Source organism: Megalops cyprinoides, chromosome 8 (assembly GCF_013368585.1).
Source record: "Megalops cyprinoides isolate fMegCyp1 chromosome 8, fMegCyp1.pri, whole genome shotgun sequence".
In the NCBI taxonomy this organism is placed as follows: Eukaryota; Metazoa; Chordata; class Actinopteri; order Elopiformes; family Megalopidae; genus Megalops; species Megalops cyprinoides.
In genome coordinates this window covers 6740958-6760847 of record NC_050590.1, presented here as the reverse complement: position 1 = coordinate 6760847, position 19890 = coordinate 6740958, and the positions used below count along the sequence as shown (strand labels likewise).

Genomic DNA, 19890 nt, shown 5'->3' with positions numbered 1-19890 from the left:
AACAAACTCCCCAAACAGCACAGCACCCAGTGCAGTAATTAGTCCTCAGAAATATCATATGCATCTTAATTAAAGGACTTTGCTGGCCTTGGTGGAGTCCCTGATGCTTTTACCAAAAGTTAACTAGATAAAGGAGGAGTGCCACATCTAAAAAATGCCAGGCAGGTGAAAGATTACATTTTACTTTTATTTTATTTTTCTTATCACAGCTGACCGCTTAATTATGATTCGATAGCATTTAATTCGTGTGCTTTCGACGACAGCCTCTCTGGAATGCATATTCATCACTGCTGACACAGAGTGTGCATGAGAGATGGGGAATTACTGTTCAAAAATCCAGACAGAATTCAAATGAGCCGTTCAAATCGGATGTCTGGACCACCTTCACAAAACAAATCCTTGAAGCTCTTTTCTTTTTTTTGAGCTTCTGATGCACCATCCTCCATGAAAACTGCTGCATCATCTTCCAGTGCAAAGTAGTCCTTATCTCCCCAAAACTATAAAAGGAAAGTCTTCACAGCAAGGAAAAGAACTGCTGTGTGACAAAAATGGAAGTTTCAGTAATGATTCACACAGACGTCAAACGTGGAAGGACAGTTTGGACAGGAAGGACAGCGTTTTGTTTTTTTTTTTTTTTTTTGTTTTGTTTGTTTCATCAATCAAAGACGGATTCTTTTCAACAGGCAATAATGCCCTCTTTTCTTACTCTGGTACATATTAACTTGTTTCATATTAAAGCAACTCCTATTCTTTTTCCCAGACGTTCTCAAATTAAAACGGCACTGCCGCCATGGTGGAATCTGAGAGGTCAGTCATTTGTTTCAGCCCCCGAGTCCAATAATGGCTACCGTCAGCTTTCATGTCATTCTCAGAAGCTATTGTGCAATAAAATACCGCCTGGATAGAAAAAAGAAAAAGAAAAAAAAAAAGTTCCTGTGATCCGCTTTCAATAGATGAGAACGCAGACATTCTTGTTCAGCCAATCAGTTTAAGGGGTATGGTAGTGACATCGCGGCTAGCTTCCTCAGGAACTCGTGAGGCAGCTTCAGGATTAGCAAAGAAAAAAACGGGGCAGAGCTGGCAACCAATGACAATATTTTATTGGAAAAAAGACACAGAGCTGGGAATTTGCTTGGAACATAATTTAGGCGGGGAATTGGCTTCGAGACGAAGATCATTTTCAGCCTTTCCCTCTCACGCCTTGCACGGTTTCGCTTCCCCCTCCTGCATTTGAATATCATACTTACAGAGGTACGAAGCACAAAAAAAGCGCCGCTCAACAGATAGACGCTACAGCGGCAAGGCTGGGAACAGGAGCAGATGGCAACAAAATGGGCCAAAACAACACAAATGACAGTGTCATTTGTTTTGAGACTATTTAAACAAATCTTAAACTAGAAACGTAGCTAATTGCTATGACAGCACTCCACGCTCTGTCGGAGACGTATAAAAAGTTTGCATTCCCTGTTTGTCAGAACCCGGCTGTAGTTTCAGCTACCAGACCCACATCAGTGTTATACAACTCAACACCAGCAGGTGGCTTTAAACAGCTTGTCAATTAAACCAATATACAGCAATTAATTTAAACAACTGACGGAAGGACACTGATCACAGCTTATGATCACACACAAAATCGCATTTCCAAAAAAACGCCTCAGTTCAGTAAAATAGTACCGTTTAGTGCACCACTTCAATATCATAATATCCTCAATGGCCACCCCATCACAGTGGGGATTCAAGTAAAAATAGCAGAGATTCAAATATACGCACGAGTTTAAATGCAAGGCCTGTGGTTCCTCCATCAGCAAGCGTAATGTAGATGAGGGGTCTAGTAAGTGTGACCCCTAGAGAAACATCCCACTTCTGGTTCTGATCCTATTAAAAATAAACTCAATGATTACATCGCTAATATGAGGTAAGTTTCATGTCTGGGTTGGAAAACTCCAATTCTGTCAGGGTGACACACAGCCTGCTTTTTGCTCCAAACCCTGCTCTTCATTAACCCAACCTTTTTACTCTTTTTGACATTTACAACACCTCCTATCTTGATACTGCACTTGTGCTACACACTCATGTATTACTTTCCTGCAAAGCATCCTGGGAAACACACGGGGGTTAATGTATACAGCCAAATGGTTACCGGAGCAATTAAGGCAGGGCAATTGGTGAGGGTGAAAACCAGGGCAGGGGTGAATACACATGCAATCTAGGGGTGTGACACCCAGTGTAGAAAGCTGTAGTAATGTGGTGCAGATGGAATGGCAGAGTTAGCCAGTGTGTTGCAGTGATGAGTGACACTTTTTACATTTTAAATTGGTGCAGCCATTTGACCAGCTAATCTGGACATGTAAATTTTAAACGTTAAAAAGAATGAAATGCACTTCATTAGATGGGCATTCGTGAAATTATATGCTTGTAAATGTGAAAAAACGTTTTTTTTTTAAAAAAATTGTAATGGTTAGTGCTGATTACACAAATGGCATTTAGAGAAACAGTTTACTGTTCACTTCTGGAAATGCTTCTATTTTATCTGCAAATAAAGACGACCACTTACATGATGACTGTGTCTGCTTATTCACAGCTGAACATTCAAATGCATCCAAATCCAGTGTTTCTGTAGGTCAGCTCAGCAAAGCAAGGCTAAAGACACAGCATCTGCTGAAGACCAAACAATCAGCAGTATCATTTCAACACAGGCTGTGGATGAGAGGGTGGTGGCTGATATTTAAGATACGGGATAAAATCCAACAACCATTCCTACCCTTATACAACAGCCAAAGCATTAGACACCTGTCATCTTCTACAGCCAGTAAATCAGGGAGCAAGGTGTAGCATAGCCACTTTATTGCTAGGTTCACTGCAAATGTGAAAAGCAATTTAAAGAAGATTTCCTGGTCAGCAGCAAACAGCAGGGGATAAGCAGCACAGAGGGGACCATCTGCCTCCCGGCCCCACAACGATGCCACCTCCAATAATCCCACTACTGCCACCACGCTGACCCATGTAGAGCATGGGTCAAACCACAGGCATTACAAGAAACCACCCACCCCGTTTTATCTCCGCCTTTCCATTAAAAAAAAAAAAAAGGCACTGCATAAGAAACTCGTGAATGAGAATAAATTCCATATAATATTTTCTCTTTATAAAGAGAGCACCTTCAGAATTTCACTTCAGGGCTTAGAATTCAGGGCATTGTTAAGATATGCTTCCCGAGGTTCTATAACAGGATGTCAATACAGTTTCAGAACTCCACCCAAAGTGGAAGAGAAAAAAAAAGAGAGAGGAATTCTGTGGCCGGATGCTTCCCTTCCGCTGTGCAGTAAAAACAGACGCTAACAAGTGGGTAGGGAGCATCATGCTACAGCAGGCAGAAATCACTACACATGTAATCAACGTAGCGACACCGTTGCACTAAGCTCCAAGGTTACAAGCTACAGACACTTCCAAGGACACAACGTAAAAAAAAAAAAAAAAAAAAATCTTACTCCACGAATTCCATCAGTGGAAAAATACATGCCAGAATATCTGGTGAGATCCAGTTGTGTTGCAACATAACATAAGTTGATACCAGTCCTGACAAAAGTGTTGTGGTTGTTTTTTGTTGCTGTAGCAAACAGGAGAGCTGGGTCGTCCGGTCACCTTCAGGAGCCACGGGCAGCCCCCGCCTGCACTCTCTGTATGTCTGAGAAGCATCGCGGGCAGACACAGCAACACCCTGACGCAACCTCTCTCTGCCTTTCACCATGCCCACTTCAATGCAGTCGCAGAACGCAGCATGTAAAAATAACAACGGTATCCCGGAAACCACAACTGTAGGCATCGGCTGCAGGTGGATCAGAGAGAGCAACACACGGGAAGAGGGTTCAAACCCGTGTCTTAGTTCACCAGGAGACGCTCAATGTGGACACTCTTGAGATACACGTCTTGGGTTCTACAGAACCCGTTTACCACATCAGACTTTGGGGCGCAGACAAAGCCGAGACTTTCGAGATACCAAAGCCCTGACGCACCACACAAAAACTCCCGACATGTCTGAGGTGAAAATTTAACAGACACTCCCTTCTTCAAAGCCATTGCCAAGGCAACATAGGGTGACACTGCCAGAGAAGAGTACTGTTACTGCACCAAAGAGCAGAGGAGGGAAAGATAGAGGGGAGATGGGAGAAAGAGAGAGAGAAAAAAAGGATCTGTCACGACGAAAAACACAAGGATTCTTGACAGGATAAGAGACACACAAGCGAGACTGAGAGCAAAAGCTCTTGAGACAAATCAGGTCAAGATTTTAAATAATGCAGGCAGTTTGTTTTGTGCCAAAGTCCCTATAGGAGCTGCCCTTAGGTTCTTCAGCACGCTGCTAAAATAACAGACAGACAACAGGCCACTCACCAAACCCTTCAAATAAAGCAATACGTTCTGCCTTGTGCTACTTCTTAATTAAACTTTTTGTTAAAATTAACCAATTAAAACTTTGGAAAAACAGATTTCACGCTGAATCACCGATGGCTGCTAATTAGCACTAGCATCTGAAAAATTATTCATATTTAAAACGCCTCAGCCTTAACTGACATATAACTCAGGAAATTAAATGGTGATATAAAGCTGTATTATTCACTTGTATGTGAACCTCTTAGCCAGACACAGTCATCTTGTGCGTGCGGAGCCATGTAGTTTTTTTTAAATCTGCTGTTACTGAGGAGTCAAACACTGAGTCTTTGAGCAGCACCCGCCAGAAGACCAATACACATTCACTCTTTGAAACACCTTAAAAATCAGCCATGAAAAGGAATCTCTAAATGCACAAAGACTTTTCCTTTTACTGATAGATTAGCACCACAGCATCTTAATCCTTTTTCTACATCACAACTTTCAGGTTCACAGTACAAACAGGGCTGCATTTGGCAAGGGAAAAAAAAAAAACATGCCAGCGTGAACTATAATTTAAATGATGTTATGAACCCCCTGACATTTAGCTTACATCACGGATAATTAAAGTCTCAGCAGAGTGCTTAAACTGATAATACACTGCTTAAGAGATCATAAGGACAATCTCACATTCCTTATCTCGCCTGGCAGTCTTTGCTGTGGTTTATCTGAAACGAGGGCCGGAGTTTTCTCCCCCCTCTATAAATTTCGGTGCAAAACCCGCAAACGGTGGCCACAGGCCACCCAGCAGGGAGGGGAAAAAAGACGACTGAATATTGAGCGGAAACCGTCAGCGCCGGAGAACCTTTGGAACGGCCAAGCCGTTCCGAATCCCTCTTTGACGCGGGGTCCCAGATTGCAGCTGTTACCGCTGCCAGCTGGTCTCCAGAGTCCAGCACCAGCAAAACCTGGCAGCCAGATGTGACTGATCCTCACTAAAGCCCCGAGATAAAAAAGACTCAGTCGAGGGCTGGTCGTGCCCACCTACGTGAGAGCAGGCTACATGATCGAAAACCTTGAGAAAACGATTTTGGAAAGTGGAGTGCCCACACTGTGAAGTGAGACGTAACCTTTTCAGGTCTTACAGACATAATTTAACCTGCCAAAAAATGAAGCTATGCAAACCATGCGCACTCAGAAGGGCAAGCCAGTCACAGCTTGCACTGTTTAATGTGCAAAATACAGGCCCACTTATTGGAACAGAAGACAGAGGGAGACAGGCAAAGCCAGAGTTGAAACCACACAGAGGAAAAAAATGGCTGTTATTTCAGGTTATTAATGTAGGCCTTTTAGCTTTTACCACTGCATTCTTAAGCTTTTGTTCAAATGGCATTTAGAGGAAATAGATTATTTTATTGAAATATGTATTGATCTTCATCATTCATGCAAGACCACGACATCGATCCATTTGTTCTTCCTCGATTTCAGTATGCACAAAATTAAACGCCCCCAACTGGAAAAGGGGATCTATTTTTGGAAGTGTGTAATAAAATGCCTTGCTAATAAAAAGGACATTCATTAAAGTGAGGATTTTGAATGGGGTTTGGAAGGACACACATCAACCATAAATCACATTCATTTAGATAGCAGAGTGCAGTCTGCCAAAGTCTGACCATGGCTCTTTTTTTGGACATTAAAAATCAACACAGCACACAGACCTCCACACTGTTACCAGAAAAGAACAGAACCAATGCAGCCCGGTTGCACAGCTCAAATAAATGAAGCTCACAACTGTTACTTTACCTAGATTAACAGAATTCCTTCTGGGGGACAGACAAGGGGGAAAGCAGGCCAGATGTGGTATTCCTCCAGTGCTGAAGAATTTTAGGAAGAAAAATGACACCGATAATAAGGAGAATTACAGTCTAGACAACGCCTGGATGAAAGGAATGGAAATGAACTTCAAGCATTCCAGTTTCTGCACTGATAATCACCAGAGTAAGCCACACATCGAACAGGAGTCCTCGGGCTTTAACTTTGATTACGATGCAAAATGCAGTGTCTATAACCTGTAACTGCGTAATGCTCAGGCCTGTACAGGTAACACGTTGCTAGATTAAGCCTCGTAATGCTGTCTGATGTGGCGTGACAGCTGGGTGATTACACAGAATAAGGAAGGAATACGACGGCGGGCACGAACGTGGTGCTACTTAGAAAACCCAACCGTCTCCGCCGGATTTTACATGTGAGCGGCATATGACAAGCTGGCCGTAACAGAGATTCGTTGACTCTCCTTTAGTCCTTCAACGCGGAGAGCAATATTAAAATATGTAAAGCACGAATTAAAGTCATCGGTTAAATAAATAACGACATCACTGTACAACGGGGACGCGAGCAACAGTGCCAGCGTGGAACATCACTGAAAGAATGAATCTCAGATTGATAGTGTTACTGCGAGGACTACCCCCCACTACATCAAACCAAGTTCCGCAAAGCAGAAATAAGCGGGTGAAGGGGAAAAAAGCCGATAACTAACACGGATCTCACAATAAATGTGCCAAGGGCTGTTATGCGCTATTACGCATACATTTCATTCTTGGTGTCACAGAACACCCCATGTGGGACGGAGAAGACGAGGTTTGGTGACTACAGCATGAGCAAGGAGTGCAGAAACTGGCCGACTGGCTCGACTTCACATCAGCAACATCTTTCGCTCGCTCCACGAATGTTCAGATATTGAGTTACACCCTTAGCGCTACTTTTTTCCCGACCCATCCCGTGTAGCTACTTAGAAATAGGAAGCTTGGTAGCAAGCTACAACGGTGAAACACATCGTTAGGGTAGCCAACGTTCGCTCGGGAACGACACACTGTCCTCGGTACACGTAGCTAGCTAGCTGAATTATAGCCTTCTGATGTCTGCTTAACGGAATGTCAAATGAAATAATCTTAACTAGAGGGAGGACGAACGCAAACAATAAGACATACAGCTAGCTACGTTTTACAGCTAGTTGTGCATAAGGGCATAACATTGGCAACCTAACTATCAAGGTATCTATGAATGTTCTCTCCCTATCCAAAGCAATGTAAGGTTAGCTTACTAGCGATCCAGCAAGCGCCTGCAAAGAGAGGGAGTAAATTAAAGGATATTTATTATAAACTGAAAAAAGCTTTGCACCCACCTGTAAAGCAAACAGGTTGTACCCTCTTCAGGTCCTGGGCTGAGTGTCAGACAATATCGTGAGGCCTCGGTATACAGTATAGGGCAATTTATACCGTATCTTACCAGTCTTCCTAAAGAAAAGCAGTGCCGAACTTCTCACCGAAACCACATAGTACAGAGCGCACTGCCCTGCCTTCTTAACCTGAAAGCACAGCGCTAACGCGAGAGAGTACGAGAGGGAGGAGGATAGAAGAACCAATTAGAAGGCTCGGTGGGAGACACAGTCACCAATAAAATTTGCGCTACCCTCCTCTTTTTGACACCACTCTTATTGGTGGGGATGTGTTGATGGATGTGAGAAACAACGAGTCAGAATTCACAATTTGGATCCAAACAAAACACAGTCGCCAAAATCAACACTGAAAATTGAACTCTGAATTATGCTTTGATGTGAATGTTGCTGATTGCATGACTGAAATTCGTTTTTTTTTTACCTGTTTTATTATTACTTTTTGGACTTATATAACATTTTCGCACAATTTATGTTTAACTCGATATTATTTGATAAACTACTGATAAATTGTGGCTTTGATATTTAAAAACGATGCAAAATATACTTGAAGTAAATTAGCCAAGGTATTTACATTTTTAAACATGTTTACAATTAAAGACAAACAAAACAGGATTATGCTTCACATTGTGACTTCTACTCTTTGTGTGCTCTTTTGCTACATTTAAAAGGTAAATGTTTACTGTACTTAAAAGGCAATAATACCTGGTAAAATTAATGGTTTTGCCTTAGATTACACATTTAACACATTCATATCATTAAAGAAATAGTGATAAACCTGTAAAAGATGTGATCAAATGAGCAAGCCATAGAAAACAATCAATTTCCTTTCCATTTTGTAAGGCAAGGAAAGATCTCATGTACAAATTCTTTTCTTGCCTCTTTGAAGCCCTTTAAAAGTGTAAATCATCTGGGATTAAAAGAAAATTTTAGGCAGTATTTCAGCATGTTTTTTGTAATCCCCTGGAATGATGCTCCTGGTGATAAAGATGGATACACAAAGCTTCATGATCAGCATAATAGCTGGAGCAGCTGTGTACATTCAAGAACTGACTTGTCTGTACCAATCAAAAGACTTTAGCCTCCAGAAGAAGGAGAAAAAAAGAATATGATTGGCAAACAAGATCAAGGAGTCATTGACGACATCATAGCTCCACCTTGATTGTGGTTCACCCTGCTATCATGACCTGCAGTTGTTTTCCTCAGTCTTCCTTGCTGGTCGGCTCAGCAGTTCAGAGGCAGAGAGACAAAGCTGGCAGGGGGATGGTGTTAGGAGCAAGCCACAGTCCCAACCATGGGCTTCAGCAGTCTGAGCCCTGGGTCTGACTGCTGATCTCCACCGAATCACACCAGTTCAGCTGGGAGTCCCATTAGCAGGGCTGCAATCAGCCATACAGGGGGCCACATTCACCACTTAGACAGGCTCTCAGCTCATTATGACCCCAGGGAAGGTTCACCGGGCAATTGAGGGGGACAGTCTCCAGGGTATGTATGCCTCCCAAAAGTCCACTTTTTGCAATCATCTGTGCATTTTCAGAAAGACAACTAACAGGGGAATAATTCAGTCACAAGGGAGGCGTGTGTGCCAGGCACGAACAGTTCAAGGATGTGTGCACTGAAAGAGAGAGATTCTTAATGTATACCTTTGCTCTGTTTCTGAAAGCCCTCTGTGTGAAAAATGGGTTGTTATCTTTAGGACACAACCGGCTACTCTCTGAAAAAATTAACAGCGTCTGAACATACAGTCACCATCTGAGAAAGTGTTTATTTGGGTGTACAAAAGACAAATCAAATCAAAGGTCCTTTAAAAGACTGATTTGTATCATTTATAATGTGGAATATTGAAATATATCCAACTAAGCATTTCATTTTCTCAAAGAAAGTATCTAGGTATCCTCTAAATGAAGCAGATCTGCACGACAGAAAAGCTGCTTATGAAATGCTTCCTTGCACAGTCCTTGGATTTGTCTGATAACATAAGCAGACACATGGAACAGAGTTTCTAAGGCCTTTGGTGCCAATCTGACAAAAGCTGATGTTTTGTTTTAAATTAGGTGGTTTAGAAAGCCTTTTCTGATGAAGATGAAAACACTGGGGGAAGTAATAGGCAAATAATTCTATATCAGACCCTATGCTCATGATTAAATCAGCCTTCCTATGGCCAGATCCCTTGACCCAGACAAACAGCCAATCAAAGTAGAGATGGAATTAAAACAATATTTAAAAGCCATAAATATGTTAGGTTAAAGCCATATTTGAAGGAGTCTGGCCATCTACCCCAGCACAAAAAAAATGAATGCCTTCCTTTTTCGTAAATTGCATTTCCGTGCCCTTTGTTGATAATGCAGCAGTCTGTAATATGGCCATAAAGTGCACACCCTGATGTTGAGGAAAGAGAGCTCGCAGTCCCCCAGCAGCATGACATAACCCTGTCATTGATGCGGGCACGAGGTGCATCCCTCTTGATTCCTTTGACTTCTGAGAGGACAGAACAAGGCCACAGTGTGCCGGCCACAGCAGCTACCTTCCATGCAATACCCTGAGGCTACTTTGTGCCTCAGCTGTATCATGCAAAAGGGTTTTTTTTTTTTGCTCTGTAATGGGACAAAAAGGATGCAAGTATTCCACTCGAAAGGAAAAAGGCTTAGACAATAGACCCAGTGCTTTTCAATTTCATGGGTGGCTGTGTGATTGCTTTTCCCTCTGTGCCCACGTCTGGCTGTTGTTTCAGGAGTCAGACAGATTTTGAGTCCTTGCAAAGGCAAACTAGAACGGGGTCCTCTTGTGTGTTGCTGTAGCAGATTCAGGGTGAGCACCCAGAGCCGTTGCGGTGATAAAGGAGAAACACATGGACAGTTTTGCCATTACGAGCCATATTTACTGTTGATTGCACCATAAGTTCTGATCCCTCATTGGCGTTAATCAATGCCGAGCAGAGCATTAAACTGAATGATGTCAAATTAAATATGGAAGTAAAAATGCAGTTTGTTGTTTCATTGATCAATGTGAGATTTATTGTTCTCTGCGAGAGAGAGAGTTGCGTGAGTGAGAGAGGGATCAATCCAGATGGTCTGACTGTGATTACAGAGTGTTATTTGGAGGGGTGGGGTTGCGGCCACAGGCCATAATTAAGCTAATGAACTGGGTGCTCTAATGCCACTTTTTTTTTCTTTGCCAATGCCACTTTTTTGTTTGTTGATGAATACCAGTTTTTCTGTGACAAGGACAGATGCATAACATAATGAACATCATTATGCCCCTAATGCACTGAGTGCCTGCCTGTTGCTATTATTATGTACTTATTTCTTTATGTAGAGTTCAAAGAAAAAACATTATGGTAATATGTATTAAATGCATGTTGCAGAGATGATGAGAACAAGAAATTGAGTACAGAACATCCAGTAACACAATTAAATAAGCTTAATCTAAAAAAAAACTGTGAAAATCTATGCAGACAACCACAATCACCTTACACATTATGCATAACAATTATCTTCATAATTAACATATATAAATATTACTGATGTAAATACAGATTAAACCACCTAATTATATCTATAAAAGCAACACTCCTTTATATAATAGTACTCACATGGTACAAATAATCCGTTTGACATTACCCCATCTCTGACTAATTTACTTGTAGTGCTTTATAATCATCTGTAAGAGCAATGTAACACTGCATCAGAATTCACTCAGAATCTGGAGTGATTCTGAGTGAACTGGATGTGATAGTGAATGGATACATCCAGATCTGTGAAGTCTGAACAGGTCGGTATTTAGCAGACATTGGCATATGATCAATTACTTTGCAGTTGTTGCAGACGGCCTACGTCATCACTGGGGAACCAGTGAAGAAAAAAGTTTGAGATGTGTGGCCACTGGAGAGAGGGACTGCCCAGATTACCAGAGATTTTTGGGTAGAGAGCTGTTGCTGGGGTGTAAGGGGTGCTGGGAGATTGATGAGGTTGATGGGAGGAAGGCACTGTGCCCTGAACAGCTCAGTAGACTAGTGCAAATGGCTGGAATTTTATGTGAGTTGTGATCAGAGGTCAGTGTACGGGAAACAAGGAGAAGCAGGACATGGGAAAACTTAGGGAGATTGATAACCGGCCAAGAAGCAGTCTACAGATTAGCTGAAACACAGGCGGTCAGGCCAGCTGCAAAGAAGGTGTACCCTTCCAGACAGGAAAGTATACAGGCTGGAACCAGGTGCTTGAACAGACTCCTCCTATAATGCTGAGGAGAAACCTGCCGGACTGAGTGACTGATGCAATATTCTCTGTAAAGGAGTCACTGTTCGTTGCAGTCTAGGAGGGGAATTTTGTAGAGCTGTCCAGGGTGATGTACTATATACTGGTAGGTTGTAAGGAGGATGCAAGATCCTTAATCTCTTTAGTCTCAGCAAAAGGAGACTCATGTGGGATTTGATTGTGGTTTTTACATTTTTAAAAGTGAGCAACAAAGCAGGCTACAAAGGCTATTTCAAGATGAGCTCTGTCAGCAAGACATGCAGACACAGGTAGGCAGCTAGTTGAAGGTAAATCTCACACTGACACATGGCGGTATATTTTTTTTTTTCTCTCAGAGAGCTATAAATCCGTGAAATAGCTTACCGGGATTTGTAGTGAGAGCAAAGACCCATAGAGCGTTCAAGACAAGGCTTGACACAGTGCTTGATAGGCCAAATGACCAGCGTAATTGTGCTGAATAGCCTTCTCCCGTCATTAGGCTTGTTATGATCTTATAGGGAATTCACCGTCTCTGCTCTGTTGCTCCTGGGCCAGTTGCTGTTTTTAAATCCACAGGATAATTCAGGCCAAGATTTATAAATGCTTGTGAACGGGATGTCTGCTAATAAATATCTGGACATCTTTTATAGACAGAGGTTTGGCATTGCCACCTGCAGCTCTCTCTCGGCTGATACCTGGCAGAATTGTAATGCCAGGAGAAAACGGCCCATTTATAGATTATTTAAGGATGTGAAGTCCATCCAAAGAGGATTCCGAGCTAAGCAGTAAAACCCAACCGCCAGTCTGAGTTGTAAAGCATAATGATCGCTATATAAGTCGTTGCTGTGTTTTCGCCCTATTACCAGCCACCTATAAAGCCGATCTTCCCCACACAAGGCCATTAATGCTTTTCTCTCAACGGCCGGCCATGCAATATTCAGCCAGCTTGCCCACGTTACGCCCTCGTCAGCCCTCTGAGTGCAGCTTTAACCCTACCGAGCAGTCTCCACTCCACACAGCAATGCATGCAGTGTAATTAGCACCTGCGGAAAAAAAAGAGCCCTGATGTCCGCGCGTTTCAGCAAGGTGGAATGTACCATTTTGTGTCAATGGAAGGAGGAGGGGTAGGGATTCAGATGATGGGTTAAGCGCTGTAGCCGTGTCCTTCAGTAATGGTGTGTCTACCTGTCATGCCAGCTAAGTGCTGGGTGTATGTCCGCTTGGTCACCCAGTGTACCTGACAGTGAAATACCTTAGACATGTAAAAATAAGGGGGGGGGGGGGGGGGGGGGGGGGGGTCTTAAAGTGCATGACCACAGATATAATTTATGAACAGACGGTCTGCCTGCCTAGGAGGTTCTGGTGCTGCCTGCACTGCTATGCTGGGTCTTCTGTTTTAGAAAATATCCCCTCAAGAATGTTCATGAGGAGTCTGAAGATCAGAGCAACTATCTTCAACAGTGGCAGAGGGAGAACTTTCAATGTGGAATAGAATATCTCCAGGGAATTCAATATGCTTCTGGTCTTGGTTTTAACTGGAAAATCACTGAAGCTTTTAATATTTTGCCCGCACAAATCATGTGACATTCTTTTCTGTGGGATCAAGATTTTCTTGTTTCTCTGAATGGGCTATGAGAAAGCCTGAATGTTTTTGTTCATTCTTTTATAGCTATTTTTTCATCCAGAAGTACTTGCATCTCCACTGTAGTTAATACAAATCCCTAATCTCTGGCTAAGCATGCACGACTGTTTAACCTCTGGACAGAGGAAATAAGAAATTCTGAATTAATGTTTGTCTCAAAGCTCATTCTTTCCAACAGTGGCTCCTTAACTGTTAAGTACAGTTTGTTTACTACTTAATCAGTTTGAATAAATTGCTTTGTTGTTGAACCCAAGGTCTTGTGATTCATTTTGTTTTTTTATTCCTGTGGATAGAAAAAGTGTCTTGCACAATGCTTTTTTTAAGATAATGAAGCGATGCAATGGTGAGAAATACAGATATTTTGGGGGGCTGTTAACGAGCTAAATTTTATACCTTCTGTGTGTTCCAGAGCCGGTCAGAAGGACGTGACATTGACATTGTTTCAGAACAGCTTCAAGGTGATGAAAACAAGGGACTTGTTGGGAAACGGATGCGGGGAGAAGGTCATTAAGCAGCAGAGGGCATTGTGGTACCTGATCACATTTCCTGGAAGACGCTGTGCATCTGAGCTTTCCTGTCCAGGGGAATATTTTATCCTCATTAATAAACTGGGTTTGTTCCAGGTCTCTGCTTTCACTGGCTAACGAGAAACTTCATCTGAAGTGATACTTGGCACTCATTATGTTCCACGTACTGAAAACATAATATGCTATATACAGAGGCTTGGTGGTACAGCACATAACGTAGTCAAAGTAGGGCATTCTGTGTGGCTCTGTGAGCTTGTGTGCATGATTAAAATTTACCCAGAGCTTCTTGTCTGCCAATCCAACACATCTCACAGCAAATAATGGCTTAAAATCCCTATCAATGAAAACTGTATACTTTTGTATACAATACAAAACACAGCTGCTGACAATGTGCGGGTATTATCAGAATGATATTTGACAGCAGTAATGTAAGTGACCTTTAGCGGTGAGGCCCTCCAATCCCCTGATTAACTAATTATCCTAAATACAGGATATCAGGCATGCTGTCTCTGGCTCTGGACCAGGCAGAGAATGTAATTGGCCATTGGTTGGCATAGCATGCAGGACTGTACACTCAACATGAACATTATCCATCATCCTAATCAGTAGGTGTTAGAACTGGACGCCTGTGGAAATGGGCAGCCGGCAGGAGGTGCTCCGCATGTTCGGACGAGTCAGTCTCTGTGCAGAGTAGTGACACAGCAGGGAGACACCTGGCTGTAAGGATCCATTCATATCCAAGGCACAGTTTTAGATAAACCCATAAACCCATCACAAAATGCATCATCACCAGAAACGACAGAGTAGGACGTGTCTGGTGCGACTCACTGAAGAGACGAGAAGATAATTAGTTCTCCCATGACATGGATCTGTTCACCCAGTTTCAAGAGCTGCTTAATACAGGGTCTCAGGGAGCCGAACAACTGGGAGAGAGACTAGCAGAATGCAGGAGTTACAACAGTAAATGGGCAGAAATCCAGTCCATCCCGGGGCATCTTCCAATACACCCAGGTTAATGTGGCAATTCAGTCTATCTTCATCTCTTTTGGCGCAGGGAGTGAAAAACCAACAGGCAATGAAGTACGAGACCATATTGAGCTGAAACATTAATTACAGTAATATTGTTATTGCCATATTGCTACAGGAGTGCTTTGTTCAAGCACATCTTGGATGAACAGCAACGCTTGATTCACTGAATGCTGAATTCTTTTTCACAACTATATTTTTAGGAGCAGAAGGCTGAGAACTGAAGCCTTATCATCATAGTCATAATCCCACACATTGCCTCACACGGCCGTTCAAAGCCAAAGTTAGCCAACACATACTCTCATTAGACTTCTCCTCTATTTGAGCCTGACCTAGTTAATTGTGTGAAAAGAAAAAGACAAGACGCCATTGTGCCGAGTTAATTGGAAAACTGTTGAAACGGGAAACAATGTTCTTTTCATTCCTGTATTTTGCAGTCAGAAAAAAAATATAATCCCCCGAGATGATTCATGCCTCAGTATTCTCTGTCTCTCTCCCTCTCCCTCTCTCTCTCTCTCTCTCTCTACCCCCCTCCCTTTTTTCAACAGCAAATGAATTACAAGTGAGGAGAAAACAGTTGGGAAACATTGATTGTGCGGCAGCAGATGGTATCGTGCCGTGCGTTGCCCCGCGGAGCGGGACAGGGTGAAGGAAGGGCCGTATCGCTCTCCCGGTCTCCGCTGCTTGTCTGTTCCGCCGGTGACTGACTGAGAGCGATAATGCGCCCGCCCCCGAGGCGGCTTCGACCCCGGCTGTTTGTATTCTGCCAGTCTGTCATTTTCGCTCGGTGAAAAAAACGGGGGACGAGCACCGCAGCCTGTCGCACGCCGCACGCCACTCTCGTTCTCAGATGTTAACCTTTTTTTTTCCCCTCTAATTCAAAATATTTACAGTCACAACCAACGCGGACCGTGGTATGGGAAGTGCGAGTACTACATGGCGCCAAGGATGTGTGAAGCACATTAGGGAACAAGCACGCTTTCAGAACAAATTCCTGGAACAAACTTTCTCTGGCTCGAAATGAAACCTTTTTTGACAATCTTTTCCCTGTCTATTTTCACAAGTAGCATTAACCAAAACAATATATCAGATTCATTATCCTATGAATGTACATGTTTTTTTTTATTTCAAAAGCACAGATAATGTGTCATTGTGCTACAATATCGTACTGTCTAGGCCCTTTCATGTTTATTTCTATTCAGAGCACCTCCTTTTATGGGTTTTTTTTTTTAGTAAATAATGTGTCTGCAGTTGTTTAGTCAAACACAAACAGAATAAAGTCGAACGTGAGGGTTTATTTGCTTTACCAAAGGCTCCTCTGGTAAAGTAAGTGATTTGGGGGCATTGCCAGGTCGTGCTGATGTCAGAACCTGCCCACGTTCAGATACAAGGCCGTGACTCATCAGAAGCGCACAATGGAGAATGGAGCGAAACCGTGGAGGTAGGCAGCTGCTGTGTGGCTCAGAAAACAGCCGAAAAAACAGGCGCACCTGAAACGGCACGGAGGTGGAAAGGTACGGAGCAGCACCTTAACACGCGGGCACAAGCACGCACACACGCTCGCATTCACGCACACCCGGTCGCACACGTGTGAGCGCGCACACACGCTCGCATTCACGCACACCCGGTCGCACACGTGTGAGCGCGCTCACACGCTGTGCAGTCCCGTTCCGCTGTCTGTGCTCGGACCGCCGGGCCCCGCCCGTGTCACTGGGTCTCCTCTGAAGCCCAGTCAGCTGCTCCAGTTTACCCGGCCGCCCCCCGGGCCTGGAGCAGAGAAGGGCACACGGTGCATCAGGGGTAACTAAGTAATAGCCAGCTGCGCTCGGCAGCTCCGCTCACGCGCGCCCTGGGTCTGTGGGCCAGCAGCTGACAGCTGATTGGTTCCAGGGCCTCTGCGTGTGCGTGTGTGTGTGTGTGTGTGCGTGTGTGTGCGCTTGGCACAGCCCTCCACCACTTCTGCCTGTTTGCTGTTGTCTTTATTTCATTCCGTCTCCAAGGTCATGAAAGATTCATGCGCCCCTGCTTACGGTGTTTGTTAATGTACTTTAAGCAGGGTTTTGCAGGGGCCAAGAGCACAAGTGCTTGGCCTTTATGAATATTTACTGTGCCTATCTCTCTCTCTCTCTCTCCCTCTCTCGCTCCCTTCCCGATAGCCCTTTTTACCAGCCCAACCGCACAAACATTCACTGGCATTGACTTGCGCTATGAAACACAGGCAAGGAAAAGAGAAAACTAAACGAAAATGATCACTGGAACCCATTCATCACCCTTATATAATGTGGTGTACTGTATCTGGTTGTGTTATGCCATCTATTATTGCATTGTCACTACACGTGCATAACAAGTCTTGTGATATGCCAGCACACACTGTTCAACGGGCGGCAGTGTAGCATAGTGGTTAAGGAGCAGGACTCGTAACCGAAAGGTTGTCAGTTCAATTCCTCACTGGGGCACCACTGCTGTACCCTTGGGCAAGGTACTTAACCCACAATTGCATCAGTAAATATCCAGCTGTATAAATGGAAAACAATGCAAAAAAAAACTGTAACTGAAGTAAGTCGCTCTGGATAACAGCGTCTGCTAAATACCAATAATGTAATGTTATTCTGTGCTGTCATTGAGTGTTCTCTGTTTCTGTGAAGGTGTGGAACCAGGACTGACTGTTCTCTGCTTCCCCAGGCTTCATTTCCTCTCGTGCCTAGCAGACAGGTTGAATTCTGGGACCACGGAGGCAGCAGCAGACCTGAATAAAGACAGTGGGTAGAAATGGTCTGACAGGAGAGAGATAGCTCTGCTGGAGGAGAGCATGAAAAATAAACGCTCTCCTTTTTTTTTCCCCGGCGTTTCTGTGAAAGCATCTTGTCTCTGCAGGTTGGGCCTGGGAGGCGCAGCAGCTGCTAACCGTGTCATGTTTGTTCTTCCTCTGTGGTGAATAACCCAGATGAATTCCGGAATACTCTCAACCACTTTAAAGCAATTTCGGCTCTCACTTTATCTGAAATGCTGTGTTAACCTTTTCAGTTTTTTTCCCGCAGTAAAAAGGCAAAAAGGCAGATTTTTTTTTTTTTTGGATGAGACATCCCATCGCTGATGACACTTATTGAGTAGCACAGAACGTAGTAATTCCAGAATCCTCCCGTTTCAGTGCTTATTGTACGTTGATCTGCCAGAGTGCTGAATGCATCATTACATGAATAAATCCTCTAGTATAATTACAAGTGTATAATAAACATTATTGGCAATAATTACATATAATAAATAAAATAAATATTTCCCCTTTAATTGAGAGAATATAGCTGTAGTGTCAAAACCTTGCAGAGTCGAAAATGTTTTTGATATGCTGAAATACCTGAAATCCCAGTAAATGTTACCGGTTGCCAGTAGAAGCACTGGGAAGTGTCTGTGTAAGTAGGATAGAAAAACTGACCTGCTGTTCAGAAGCTACTATGAGTTTCGAATGTGATTTGAAATAGCAGAATTATGTCTAACTAAATGTTTTATGTAAAAAAAAAAAAAAAACTCATTAAGTGACAACCATTTTAAAGGTTTCAACGCAGTATCTTGTGACAGTGTGCAGCAGCCTAAAAGAAAATGAAGAAACGTGAACATGCTTATCGGATTCCTGCAAGCACATTGGTCTTCATGAAAAGAGCCAACATTTCAAGTGTCCTCTACATTGTTGTTTGGGATTGCTTGTCTTTTCTCTGTGATTGGCAGTGGTCAGAGCTGGTAATGCGGATCCAGAGAAGGGTCCAGGCCTCTTGGAAACAGCGTGGTCTCCAGAAACGCCTCCCTCGTCCCTGATCTTAATGGCTTATCTCTGGCCGCCGTCCTTTAGCCTTTGCTGCCCGTTGGTCTCCGACTTTCAGTTGGAAGTTCAGTGAGGTTTGTTTTTCTTGCTGCTTTGAGGTCCAACTCCATGTCAGCTAACCACTGGCATTCTGAGCAGCCGCTAACAGCCACTCCGTGTCACTTTACTGTTGGCCCTCTCAGCTGTGACTAGTAACAGCTCCATGTCAGTTTACTGTGCCAGCTGTTAGCAGCAACTCTGTATTTGGGTCACTGTAGGCTGTCTGAGATGTAGTCAGCAGCAACTCTTTGTTACGTTACTGTAGGCCCCTCTGAGCTACGATTAGTAACAGCCCTGTGTCAGTTTATTGTGAAAGCGGTTAACTGCAACTCTTTGCTATGTTACTGCAGGCCCCCTTGAGCTTCAGTTAGCAGCATCTCTCTTTCATTCTACCTGTAGCTGCAATTAGCAGCAGCTCTGTGTTAGTGTAACTGTAGCAGCAGTTAGCAGCGGGCCTGCAATAACAGCGCTATTAGGAAGCTGTAGGTCCTTGGAGCTGTAGTTAGTGGCTCTGTATCAATTTACTGTTGAATCCACTAAGCTGCGGTTAGCAGTAGCGCTGTGTCTGCTTTGCTGCTCTGAAGGCCCCTCCCTTTTCCCCTGTAGTTCAGCCATCCTTCAGATGGGCCAACCTGTGTAAAGGGTGTGTGGTGTGTGGTGTGTGTGTGTGCATGTGCGTGCACGCGTGTGTGTGCGTGTTGGGGGGTGGGGGCAGCCCCTGTAAAGAGACACCGGTGTGCCTGCCTCTGTCTCATTTTACACAGCAAAGGAACACCTTCACTCGCATCCCACAGAGACTTGTGCTGCACGTTGTTTCTAACACACAGTAGCCGCCGCCCACCGCGTGAGTTCAGGGAGGCGCCGCTGTAAACGCCAGAGGAGTGACTTGTCTCACACACAATGCTCCCCAGCCACCTTGGCAGGGACGGGGAGGTGGGGGTGTGTGTGTGTGTGTGGGGAGGGGGGGGCAGTGTGGGAACAGAGGAGTGGAAATAGAAACTGCCTCCAGACAGCAT

The 19890-nt window shown here is 43.8% G+C and overlaps 1 protein-coding gene across 1 annotated transcript in view; it reads right to left on the bottom strand.

Annotated features, from left to right (window-relative positions):
• The window catches only part of LOC118782100 (D-glucuronyl C5-epimerase B), a 51807-nt gene extending 44102 nt beyond the window's left edge, over positions 1 to 7705 (bottom strand). The window contains exon 1 of the mRNA XM_036535354.1: positions 7544 to 7705. The gene's annotated coding sequence lies outside the window, so the exon portion shown is untranslated. The remainder of the gene's footprint in view (positions 1 to 7543) is intronic.
• Positions 7706 to 19890: the final 12185 nt, after the last annotated feature.